We start from the raw sequence: 10,503 nt of genomic DNA, 5'->3' as shown, positions 1-10,503 counted from the left end.
AAGTGTATCAAGCTTTACATAGGTTACCTAAGCTTTTATTCTTTGTTTCTTTTATTCTTTATATTATTTAATTTTAAACCCTATAATCAACCTGTAATGTAACTAGTGCGTACCTATTTACCGATGAGGAATCAAAGGCAGAGAAGGTAACTTGTCCAAAGTCACACAGCAGGCAGGGGCCCCGGGATTCCCATGCAAATCCACCTGCGTTTGGAGTCCCGGTATGTGAACTTGTGTACCTGTAGCTGGAGGAGGGGCTAGATTTGTGAGACGTTTCTCAGAGAAACACAGTAGAGCAAAGTAGAAGCAGAATATAGTGACGGAGGAAGCAGGATCTGGAGTTAAAATACCTGGATTCAATTCTGTGTAACTGGAGCAAGCTATTTAAAGCAGGGGAGAATAATTCAAGTACGCTGAGCCTCAGACTCTCCATCTCTAAAACAGAGATAACAACAGCACCCAGAAGGCTATTATTAAAGGCTGTTACGAGGATTAGATGAGGTAATGTATATAAAGGGCTCAGTAGAGTCCTTAGCTCAAGGGCTAGATAAAAAGGCAGTTGTAATAATAATAACAAATACTCACTAATTATTTTTAAAAGGCTTGGTGACTTATCAGATGTCAGAAAAGAGAAAGAAGTTAAGGATGGCGCCATGGTTTCTAATATGAGAGATCAGATGGGTGGTGATGCTGCAACGGAGAGAGGCGACAGTTTAGGAAGTAAAGACACAAGCTCGGTTTAGGCACCTGAGCTCCAAATACTGGGGGACATGTAGGTAAAGACACCCAGTAGAGTATCTACAACTTGTAAGAGAACTAGGTAGTTAAAACGAGATTGGATGAGATCGTCCAGACTGAGTGTGTAGATTGAAAGAGAAGTCCAAGAAATAGGACCTAAGGGAACAACACTTAAAGGAAAGAAAGTGGATGGTATTTGGCAGTGCTGTTAAGACTCTGCTTATACTGTTTATGTGCCCAGCCATCAAGAGAGCCAGGTAAAAATCAGAAGATGTCCGGCAAACACGGCCATGCTATATGAGGCGTTCCTCCCTGTATTCTTATCTCCAGTTGCCTTGGTGGCGGTCTCTGGCTCCTGGTCCTTGGCTCCAGCTCCCTCTTACAGCTCCTGGCACATCCCCTGCTTGGCTTCTGTGTCTTCACAGTATTGACCTTGGTTGTTTTTTGGCTTCCTTCTTGGATCACAAGCTGAACGGACTCACCACTCACGGCTTTCTGCTACTGACTTTGCGTTCCATGATACACCAGCTATAAAAGAAGCCCAAAATCAGAAAGTAAAAAAAAAAAAAAGATTGGAAATGAACTAAAAGAGTGGCTTCAGAGAAGCCAAGGAAGCAAAATGTTTCAAGAAGGAGAATGGTCAACTTGTCAACGCAGCAGAGAGGACACGTAGAATGAGGACCGAAGAGGAGGGGCCTGGATGGCAGCTAGGAAGCTCCCAGTGTCTTTGAATGAGAGCAACTTCCAGAAAGTGGTAGGGACAAGACACAAATCTACGAAAAAAAATTGGTGAGATCTACCCTCTAATTTTCCCCATGAAGCAGAAAGAAGATCACCCTCTGATAGTGAGGAGATTTTAGCAGGAAATTAAAATTTGTAGTCCACATAGGAGATTTACGTATATTTAATTCTCACAACCACCGTTTGGAATGGGTATTATCGTCCCCGTGTTACACATTAGGCAAGTGGCATAATGAAGTCGTCAGGCAGCTAGCATGAGGCAAATTTAGAACCCAAACCCAGGTGTATCTCCAAATTCCCTGCTTTTCTTACTGCATTCGGATTTAGAGCAGCCACCAAGGGGAACGTGAAAGAACTGATGTAGGAATAATAGTGGTGGTATTATAACTATTATCACTTATATATAAGTATGTCACAGTGGTCGTAATGATGAGCGAAATGAATCAGATGATGGGGGTGTTGATGGCAACAGAGGGATGAACGCCTCTGCTGCTTAATATGTAACTGCAAGGAATAGCCTCATATCTAACTCTATGCCATAAAACACAGCGCCTATGAGGACCCACACCTAAATGATGTCATTTAATGCAAATGACTTTTCTTAGTTTCAGTTTAGCCACAAAGTATCATTTACAGGGCCGGCCCCGTGGGTTAGCAGTTAAGTGCGCGCGCTCCGCTGCTGGCGGCCCGGGGTTCGGATCCCGGGCGCGCACCGACACACCTCTTCTCTGGCCATGCTGAGGCCGCGTCCCACATGCAGCAACTAGAAGGATGTGCAGCTATGACATACAACTATCTACTGGGGCTTTGGAGGGAAAAATAAATAAATAAATCTTTAAAAAAAAAAGTATCATTTACAGTCTTTCCTTTTGTTATAACATAAACATATCTTTAAAATATTTATAAGCTCTTACTATAATTCAGATTTATTTTTATTTCTAAAGTTATAAAAGATATTTTGAAAGTTGTAAATGTGTAAACTGCAAACATTTCCCTTGAACCTTGAATTGTATTAAATAATACAAAAATAATTCTACACTTTGCCATTGAAGTTTAAATTCTTATGGCAACTCTGCTTTCTGAATTATAGAAGTCTAAGGAAGTAGCACACTTTCTATCAAAGATGTAATTTTAAAATATGATAGCTATAAAATTATAGAAAAAGGCATGGAACAGGCAGCATGAATATTTGAAAGAGAATAAAGTATAACCCAGCTATCTAGCAGGGAAATAAATCTATTTTAAATCTAAAAGTTTTTATGCAGAATGGAGGGACTTCCCATTTACACAAATGACATTTACAAAAGCATTTTGTTGAAAATCTTTTTAAAGCACATATATTAAGGAGTACATATTTACCTCATAAAACAGATGATACTCAACCTGAATTACCCTTTTGGTGATGATTCCAGTAAGAGAGTGATTGCCCTCTGAGTATATTAAGGATTATAGGACGATTTCCTCCAACGTTAAATGGCTCCATAAACCTACGCCTTTTTAATTCTTGTGTCTGCTTTTTATAGAATTTTTTGTCTCCTTCCTTGTCAATGCTCATTTCTCATGGCAGCCCATGTGTTCGCACACACTCCTTCATGCCTGTGGTGATATTAAGCCAGGTCCCCCAACCCGTACACGTGCAATCAAGGTAAAATTTGCACACGCCCATGTTACTCTCCACAGAGCTCCTTGGCAGGCTCCCATTCCATTTTCCACCTGGCCTCCTGGTCTTGGCTTCTTTTCTTCCTGCTCCTGCCACTTAGACTTGATCGTGGAAGTGTTCCAGTCAGATCTTCCTGTAAGATCTGTATGCAGTGTAGGTGGCCGGCACCCTCCGGTAGCCCAAAGTCAGAAAGTAAAAAAAAAAGATTGGAAATCTTTTTTCCTGGACCTCCAGGTCTGCAGCATTCTCGCCCAGGGAGCTCCAGCCAATAACTAAACACCGTATGGCACTATGGTTGGGCCATTTCTGCCTGACACAAGACTCCTCTAGTGGGCCGTCTCTGTTCAGGACTCCACTGTTGTGTCGCCAAGACTTTCTCAGAGCTACACTGTAGCCTGGGACTCTTCCTCCGCAATCCTGTCTCTCGCCTGCTCTCCTTTTGCAGGTGTCAGACCCGCTTTGTGGTGAAGGCTCTCCTGCCCACTCTTGCTCCCCTCCTCTTTATCCTTCACGGAGGTTTCCCCAACACATCTTTTGCTAATTTTGTCTAATTTTGCCTTGGTGTCTGCTATCCAGTGCACTCAGCTGACACAGTTGGTAAAAAATGGTCCAAGAAAGCAGGCAGTAAAATTGGGTTTAGAGACTCTTCACTCACGCTTGGCTGGCAAGTGGGACCTCGTCCCGAATGGAATGTGGGGAACAGATAGTCTCTGGCACAAGGTAGCTCCACAATTGTTGAAGATTTCACTGGTGGTGACCTAGGAATGCATCCTCCAGAGGGGAGCAGCTTTGCTAGAGCGATGATTTAGGCATTTGGAAAATACGGGGAGAATGATGCCTGCAAGTATAGTGGTGTCGGCTGGTTATTTCAGAGTTCTTTTGTCTCCCTGCAGAGGGACAATGAGAAACAAGAAATAATGAAACAGTAAAAGGCACAGTGTGAGACACAGAAAGCCTGTTTGACTTGGAGTACTTTCTTGGAAAATGGGATTTAACACCATTGCAAGGAATTCCCCCTGCTTCCCCACCAGGGACACCAGGGAATGAGGCAAACTCGCTGTGGGGTGGCTGTTAGAAGCCTGGAGAAGGCCATAGCCCATGCTGAAGTGGAAATGCCCGAGTTGCCATGGCAGTTAATGGAGGAAGGAATAAAAAGGATATGGGAAGGAGTCTGCTGTAAGGGCTTCATAATATGCGCCCAGAGGGCCCACCTGAGGGCTCTGTTCCACAGCAGGACCCAGAGAACACACCACTCTCCGCGGCCAGCAACAATGCACTAGTGAGAGGGCCGCCAGCATCATTAAGAAGTCTAGCGGTGGCACTCTTTGCAGGCCAGGGATAAAGCTATCACAGATTTGGGTTCATTAACACCAACAGGGACGACAGCACTCCAAAACAATAAAAGCCACGTAGCAAAGCTTAACTGCTGGGAGCCAGGGGGCCACCATTACCACAACTACCAGAAAGACTGGAATAGTGTCCAGGGAGCGTGACCTACAGGAAGCCTCGGAAATGGTTAATAGAATCTGGTGTCCCTAGGGGCAAAACAGAAGGGCAACCAACGAGAGAGTCGTTTAACATCTATAATCAGACACAGGCGAGAACAGAGAAGCAGGAAGATAAGGGTAGTTGCCCCAATAAAAATTCATGATTCATTGCTCAGTTCCTGGACCTGAGACAATTTTCAGACCCAGAACACTGCCTGAGAGATGGCTGTGTCCCAAGGAGGAAGAACCCCGCAATATCACAACAAGTATTAACTGTAGTGATTTCCCCCATCCTGCTCTGAAGGGACCTACAGCCATTTACTCAGGTGACTATGCACTGGAAAAAGGAGAATATTACACATATTGAGGACTTTGGGACATACTTTCAGAGGTGACCTTGATACCCGAAAACCTCAAGTGTCACCACGACTCCACTGGAGTAAGGGCTTTGGGATCCACTCTACATGCAGTCTGGGTCCACAGCGACCATGAACCTAGATGGCGGTCATTTCACTTAGCCTTAAGGACAAATTAGGATTGACCTTCATGGCAGTTTGACTCTCTTAGGTTCTTGGCTAGCTGGTAAGAACCAGCATATTGGGGAAGGCCAAGAGGAAGCCTCTGGAACTGCCACTTTCCCAAGCCAAGAGAGTGAATCAAAAGTAATATGGCATCCCCAAACCATGGCAGGGAGTAGTCCCATTGAGATGGTCAACTGTATGTGTCAACTTGGCTGGGCCACAGCACCTAGATATTTGGTTAAACAGTATTCTGGATATTTCTGCGAGGGTGTTTAGGATGAGATTTCCATTTAAATTGGTGGGCTTAAGTAAAGCAGAGTGCCCTCCATAATGTGGGTAGGCTTCATCCAATCAGTTGAAAACCTGAACAGAACGAAAAACTGATCTCCCCTGAGCAAGAGGGAATTCTGCCAGTGGACTGCCTTCAGGCTTCATCTGCAACGTTGGCTCTTTCTAGCTCCCCAGCAGACGGCCTTTAGACTCCAACTGCAACTCTTTCCTGAATGTCCAGCCTGCTGGTCTCCCCCATCAGATTTTGGACTTGCCAAGCCTCCACAATCACAGGAGCCAAATAAATCTCTTTTAAAAAATGTTTTCATTTTTTTAAAATAAATTTATTTATTAAAATACACACACACACACACACACACACACACACACACATGCACCCTATTGGTTCTGAAAACCTATGTAGTTTCAGGGACCTACTACTTCAGGAAAGTTTTTAGCAGTTCATTGACTAAGGGCAGGTCTGGACATCTCCTCTAAAGTAAAAGACAACTTGCTTCATCTTATATCTCCTGCTACAAACAAGGAAGCACAACACCTGGTGGACTTCTTTGGGTTCTAGAGGCAACCCAATCTACACCGAATACTGGAACTATATTCCAGCCTACAGATCTGGTGGTATGGAAGGCTACCAGCTTTGAGTAGAAACTGGAGCAGAAAAGAGCTTTTCAGGAAGTGTCAGCCGCAGCTCAAGCAGTTATACCATTGGAAGATGAGAGATGAGGAGATCTGCAGTGGAAGCACGTGGATGGACAAATGGAAGTGGACATGAAGTGTGAAGATTTTTATATTGTGTGTTAATGCCTACCAGAGAGCATCTACCTTGGAAAAGTCACTGAAAAAACAATTAGTCAAAATTACTTGACTAGTCAATGTTAGCCAGCCATCATCATTGGTCATCCCAGAATTGACCCAATGGGTCCATAAGTGAAATGGCCATGGTGTCAAAGATGGCGTCTATATATGGGCTCCACAGCACGATTACCTACTTACTAAGACCAATCTAACTACTGCTGCCTCAGAATATCCAACCTACCAGCGACTGAGACCAACACTGAGACCTGATATGGTGCTATCCCTCAAGGAGACCAATAGCCACGTGGGGTCATTGAGCTCTTCTGTTCTGGAAGGGCCAGCAGTTCATCCTCACAGTGATAGAAGGTTATTCTAGGTCTGGGTGTGCCTTTTCTGCCTGAAGAGTCTCAGTTAGCATCACTAACCAGGAGTTTACATAATGCTTGATTCATGGGCATCGAACTCCATATTGCATAGCATCTGATCAAGGAACCTACTTCACAGTGAAGGAGTTACAAGAGTGGGCCCTTGACCATGGAATCCAGCGATCCCTTGTCATCCTAAAGTAGCCAGCCAGATAGAATGTTGGAACAGCTTACTAAAGCACAGCTGAAATACCATCTCAGAGGTAATACTCTGCAAGAATAGGAAGACATCATTCAGGATACAGTATATGCATTAAATCAGAAACCTCTATATGGCACCGGGTCTCCAAAAGGAAGAATACATGGGCACAGGAACCCAAGGGTAGAAGAAGTTGTGGTCCACTTACCATCACTCCCAATGACCCACTGGAGGACATTTTGCTTCCTATCCTTACAACTCTGAGCTCAGAGGGGGTGAGGTTCTCAGTCCCTAAAGTCACACACCCTTGCCAGGGGGACAGTAAAGTTGCCATTTAACTACAAGCTATGGCCCCCTTGCAAGCATTTTGGACTCCTTGTATCCAGTAACCAGCAGGCAAGAAAAGAAGTCACTGTCTTCACCGGGGTAATAGACGCAAAACAGCAGGAGGAGACAAGGCTGCATCTCCACAAGGTGATCCATCCCCCCAAGCTGCGTCCAGCTAATGACTGAGGCCAGTGGTGTGACTAGAGCAGGGCCATCTCTCCCCAACATGACTGCTCCAACTCACTAGGGCATTTGCCATTCACCTTGCTGCACTGCAGTCTGGGGCTCTTTCTACAAGACCCTCCTTCCTTTCCTCTCTCCTTTCACAGGGGGAGAACCTCTGCTGTGGACTGAGAGCCCACTTCACCTACTCTTGCTCCTTCCCCCTTTATCCTTCACAGGCATTTCTCTCAATACATTTGTCCATCTCATTCTATCTTGGTGTCTTGTTTCTTGGAGGACCCAAAGTAGGACAAATTGTTTTTCGAATTCTGATATTTATAACTCCCTACAAACTCTGATATATGTTCATCCTTCTGTTTTATTCTTCTGCCATTTGTATAATGCACCTCAGTTTCACCCCTTTAGTCTTCAGCCTCTGGCACATTTCCAATCTGTGTTTGTCAACCTATCTCTGGCAGTGAAGCCCATGTTTAGGACCCTATCTAATTAGCTCAGTCCTGACAACAGTCTTATCACTGATTAGTAATGGACTACAGTCCTTGGACAATTATTGCTTTTGCAGCCAAGCTAACAGTTGCTTCCCATCCTCAATGCATAAATTATCTGGTCTCAGTTAGCAGACAGTCAAAAAAGCATATTAAACTTCCCTTCACAGATTCTACATTCCCACCTCAGGGCTCAGAGGGGACTCTGAGCCAACAGAGGTGGGGGTTTTCAAGTTAATTCTTCTCATACCTTCCAAATACGTTGCTGGATCTAAATTCCTAGGATTCTCTAGCTAAAGCCTGAATTTCTTGTAGAATCATTAACATTTGAGCTACCTACTCAAAAGGAGTGTTCCTATAACTGCCTCTGTTTTCAGTTAATCTCACATCCCTCCATTTTGCTGTATTCCACTTCTCTTGCCAGCTCTTCCATTTCTTTTCTGGTTGTAATATTCCATCACCCCTTCTGCTTTTGCACTCAATTGTCCATTTACGGGCAGCATTTTGCTTTTCTTCATCCAGTAAGAGAAATCCAACCTTTGAAGTTGTACTATTCTAGAATAGTTTTCACATGAGCACAGATCTTTTTCCTAATAGACTTTTCAGCTGGTGAGCTTATTTCTTTCACACAAAAAGATTTCAAGGTAAGGCATGACAAAGAAAACCTCAGTAAAGTAGGTTAGTGCTAATTCCATACATACTAGTGAAAGTTTCCCAGGTGCTTATAATTACAGGAACCTATGTCTTTGATGCAAATGCACATTTAATGCAACTATAAATATTTCACTTACAGAACGTCCATTCACAAAGCTTACCCAAATTTCCACTGAATTGAGTCCAACACATAAAGCATATCTATAACTGCTCATAACGACCACCTTAGAGAGCCACATGCCTGGAGTTGTAGCAAATCAGCTCTGGTGTATTCTCTGGCCTTCAGGCAGAATTGTACACAACCCAGATAAGACGAAAAGCCCCCCAAGAAAGAGTCAGTGATCTCACTCTAGAGTTTGACAATGAGCAGAATCAGGAATTGCTTCTTTGAACATAAAAATCCCTCTGTTACAGCTTAAATCCATTTTTTAATTATAAATCTATATAAAAGTTACACAGTGAGTGGACATATTCCCCAAGTCATAACTGTTTATTTCCTATAATATATATTTTCATGTAAATGACCAGTTTCTATTTGACTCAAAATATGACTCATTCATTCATTCAATAGACATATATTTATAAATCTCAAACCATCCTTTAAGCAATTTTTAAAATCACTTCTACCTTTTGAAAATCACCGTGGACTCACAGCTCCTTTGTCAGACTCAATATCTTCCAGTTATTGTGATCGTTTTTAATTTCAAATTTGTCACCTTTTGCCCTGTGACTACTCTCTCCTTTCTGGACTGTCTCTAACATTTGTGTGGGCATTTGCAAAAACATCTTTAGTTTTTGACAACATCAAGATGATCAGGCTCTACTTGCTCTCTCCGCTCTTCTTACTATGATATCATTAATGTGGGGGGGGACGAGGCCTGTAACAGAGGCAACTGGGGATGGTCCCCGCACAACTGAGCCTTAGCAGGACCTCCTTTCCAGGTTGTCAAATCCCCACTCTCAGTTTATCTCAATTGTGCAGTTGTAAAAATGTAAACAATTTATAGTCTACTTATCTTATGTCTTTCTTTATTGGCCCAAACACATTCTGCTAAACCCACTAAATTAATACATTGCATTTCTTTTAATGTAACACACATATAATGTAACACACATATACTTGGAACAGAGAAGTTCCAAGTATATCTAACCACATAATTACGGCTTTTAAAGTCCTTTGTTGACCACTGTTATAGATCACTTTGTTTGTTTAATATTTACCTTCTTCCCATTAAAATGTAAACTCCATGAGGGCAAGGACTCTGTCTGTTTTGTGCTCTGCTCCTGTCCCCAGAGCTTAGCACGGGTCCTGGCATGCAATAGGTAATTGTTGATTGAATGACTCATTGTATAAAGATCACTTGTAGCTGCAATGAAAAGAATAGATTGGAATTCAGTGAGACTAGAAACAGGGAGTCCAGATGGAGACCGCTGCAGTTCTTCAAATGAGAGGTGACGATGATTCAAACCAATGCAGTCACGTGGGGCTGGGGAGAAATGAACAGATTGGAGACATACTTAGAAGGCAGGGGAGAAAGGATTTGGTGATTGATTGGATGTTACAAGCTATGCAAGGGCAAAAGCCGAGATTTCCACCTCGGGCGATGAAACGAGAACTGGAACCCTGAGGACGAGTAGGTTAGGAGGGCGCAAGGTGGATGACAGTGAGTTCAGTTGGTATGGATTCCAATGCACGATCCAAGGGCCAATGCCCAGTGAGCGACTACGTATATCAGCTCTGTAACTCAGGAGAGTGGCCTGTGCTTGAAAAGCAGGATTGGGAAAAAACACAGCCACAGAAATTTCCACCTGTGCGAATATAGGAAGGTAGCACGTGAGAAGAGGGCTTAGGACAAAACCCTGAGGATGACCCACATGTAAGATTTCTTTTTTCGAGGATCAGAGCTTGTTTATTGAATTGGTTGGACTTGGTATGGTATACTCAGAAAATAGCTTCATTTTTCTCCCATCACTGCCTTCAAACCATTCTACCCTGGACGATATCTTGAGCGTGTTCCATTAATTTTTGTTAGCTTCTCAGTATTCAAATAGCCCTATTT

This window comes from Diceros bicornis, chromosome 4 (genome assembly GCF_020826845.1).
Source record: "Diceros bicornis minor isolate mBicDic1 chromosome 4, mDicBic1.mat.cur, whole genome shotgun sequence".
In the NCBI taxonomy this organism is placed as follows: Eukaryota; Metazoa; Chordata; class Mammalia; order Perissodactyla; family Rhinocerotidae; genus Diceros; species Diceros bicornis.
The sequence above is the reverse complement of the archived record's forward strand: the minus strand, read 5'-3'. Positions refer to the sequence as shown.